Here is a 3,268-nt window from a genome sequence, read left to right as displayed (position 1 = left end):
AAATTTACCACTCGAGGAAAATGACTCTTTCAAGGACCTAATCACCTAAACCCAAAATATTGCATACCACAAAGACCATTTATGCACTTTGCACTAATGTTTAAGTATATATCACGGTAAATATCCTATGGTGAATTGAAAATTGATTGAACACCCGAGACCTTTAGGCTAAAAGCCCTTAAATTGCATACTTTTAGTAATTTCAAATAAATAAAGAAATAAATTACGTAACTTTCCATAAAAACATAATCTACAAAATTACCCTATATAAGGAGGATGCGTCATAAAAGAAAATATACATTTGGATCACTAAATCCTTATTAGTACATTGTTCAAGACAAATATACATTAAAAGCCTTTCCCTTCTGATAAATGCTTACTTCTTTTTAACAATTTGGGAGATATCATTAGCAATATTCTTTGCATCATTTGAAATACCGAACAATCCAGCACTTGCAAATCCTACACAGTAAAGACCATGTTCCCCTTTCCAACGATTCGGGCTCTTAAGATGTGGCATTCCTTTTTCATTAAACAACCCTCCATCATGCTAAATCAAACCAAAAAAAATTGGATTAACCATAAACAAAATCGTAAGTAAATATAAATCTAATCACATTAGATATATACCTTAAGCCATTTCCTCACATTGCTTGTAAAACCAGTAGCAAAGACTATGGCATCAAATCGTTTCTCTTGACCATTTGAAAACTTGATTTGATCACCTTTTATCTCTTCAATTGACTTCATTACCTTATGACACAAAGAACATATCATAAAAGTTAGTCATTGTTTAAACTGTTATAAATTTGATATTAGAAGAAGATATATAACAAGGTTTACCTCAATGTCTCCGGTTTTGATCCTTGCAACTGTTCCAACATCAATAACGGGTGATCTTCCAGTTTCCCGTTTAAGATAAAATGGCCCTTTTGTTGGCCTTTGTATTCCATGTTTACAAAGATCTCCATACAACAACTTACTAAACATTAAAACAATTTTATCCACAAAACTACACGAAAGATATTTCAGTAAATACATCCCGAGTTGCACTAGCTCCTTTGTAAGGACATGTACCTGTCACAACAATAAACCATTAAAAATACATCGAACGCATTTTAAATCTAGATTTAATATATCACAAGTGCATAGTTAAACACCAAGTGGGAGAACATTTACATGATTAAATGTATGATAACATGGAAAAAGAGAAAGAACTTACAGGGCTACGAACAACAATTGACGTTTGGGCACCCCAGTTGAACAAATCATAAGCAATTTCCATACCAGAATTTCCAGCACCAACAACAAGAACATTTTTGCGTCCAAACTTCTTTCCATTTTCATATTTACTAGAGTGTATGATTGACCCTGTGAAGCTATCTAAACCATTAACACTAGGGATAAATCCTTCACAGTTTTCACCCGTTGCCACCACTAGAAACTCTCCGACATACTCTTCCACAAAACCTGAAACCCCGTTTTTGGCTATAACCATCCATCTCTTTGTAACCTTGTCATACCATGCACTCTCAACACTTCGATTGTACAATGGATCCACATTGAATTCAGTAACATACTCATGCAAGTATCGAACAAACATATATTTGGGTACAAATGTGGGTGCTGAAACTGGAAATGGCATGTGAGGGAGTTCACAAAAGTTTTTAGCTAAGTGAAGCTTCAAACGATCGTAAGCCTTCTTTTGCCATAAAGATGCATAACAATCATCCCTTTCCAAAATGACATTTGGAATAGAGAGAAGATTGAGACAGGCAGATGTTGCAAGTCCCGCAGGTCCTGCTCCTACTATCACAACAGCTGTTTCATGCTTCATTTTTATTCAAGCTCTTCAGTACTGTGGTTTTGTTCTGATGATTGTACGGACGAATGGATGATGAAGCAGACCATGCAATAACCCTTTATATAGGAATAGGGCGAACAGACAAACCAGACTAACTTTCCTTGATCCAAGGGACGGTTATTTTGAAATTATTTTGTTCCTATCCTCTCTAATGAATAAAATGAATAAAGGTTTTTTTTTTTTTTTTTTTTTTTTTGTTATTTGTTAATCTTTTATGAGTTTTGACACTTGTCATTTTATGGTATTTTAAAAAATATATATATTATCCACTTGTCAATTTCTGATTTGTTTCGATTTTTAAAATTAAAATCATAATTTATATATGTAAAGTATTAAATATAATATATATGAAATTAAATTGTAATAAATATGTTTCTTTATTTTTTATTTTAAAGTTTTACATTTAAAAATATTTACTACTTATATTTTAATGTTTAATTTCTTTTTTAAATTATCCCGTATAATATATGAGTCTCACACCTAATTGATCTTAAATAGATAAATGAAATTGCATTCATCGAATTTGTCCCTGCTTTATTGGAAACAAGCTTTGAGTGGATAATTTACCCGTTACAAAACTTTATTCAACAGAAATCTATGTGTTCAAACATGAGAAATTGAATTGATTCAATTTTTACCACCATCAATTAAATTATTTTCCTTATCTTATAATGTAATGGTTAAAAATAAAAATATCAAAATTAATTAATGAAAACCCATATAAACTTATCAATTATCAAATATAAAAAGTAGTTTTGACCATATCCAAACCATTCAAAAGGACTGCAATTAAATTTATATCGTAAACAAATTATTGTTCTTAGGAAAGAAAACTAAAATTTGTTATGGTAAATTTCATCCTTTTTTTAATAGTTATAATATATCATGTTCTAACTAATATGTAGCTTTAAAATTAAAATTTGATTTATAACATGTGATATTAATTTCTAAATGAATAGTGCATAATAACAAATAACTAATTACATGGATGTTTATGAATAAAAACTAAGTTATATCATGTATTAATGACATTTAAAAAATATTAGTTTAAAAAGGTTTAACAATGTACTTTCGTCTTGTATTAAATATTAATGCAACACATTAAAAATATTATTTTACATGGAGAATGTATCACTTTCAAACAAGTCTTCCATTTAAAAGCTTTAATCAACAATTGCAGCATGTTTTTTTGCTACCCTAAAAAAATGTTGGGTATTTTACAACGTTTATTTCAAAAATGTTGCTTTAGAATCAAAACAACAATTTTCTGAAAAGAAGCTTTTAATCTTGCATAGGGATAATGATTTAGGAGGATAATAACGTTTTATGTTTGTCAATTTTAGGTCTCTAACGTATTTTTTATGTGTATTACACCATTAAAGTTATTATAACCGTTTACAAATA

At 29.7% G+C, this 3,268-nt stretch overlaps 1 pseudogene; it reads right to left on the bottom strand.

Annotated features, from left to right (window-relative positions):
* Positions 1 to 376: 376 nt before the first annotated feature.
* Positions 377 to 1,837, bottom strand: LOC145075734 (putative indole-3-pyruvate monooxygenase YUCCA10; annotated as a pseudogene).
* Positions 1,838 to 3,268: the final 1,431 nt, after the last annotated feature.

Source organism: Lactuca serriola, chromosome 9 (genome assembly GCF_051521515.1).
Source record: "Lactuca serriola cultivar US96UC23 chromosome 9, Lser_US96UC23_V15, whole genome shotgun sequence".
NCBI lineage: Eukaryota > Viridiplantae > Streptophyta > Magnoliopsida > Asterales > Asteraceae > Lactuca > Lactuca serriola.
Note: the sequence above shows the minus strand (reverse complement) of the source record. Positions and strands in the feature narration are given on the sequence as shown.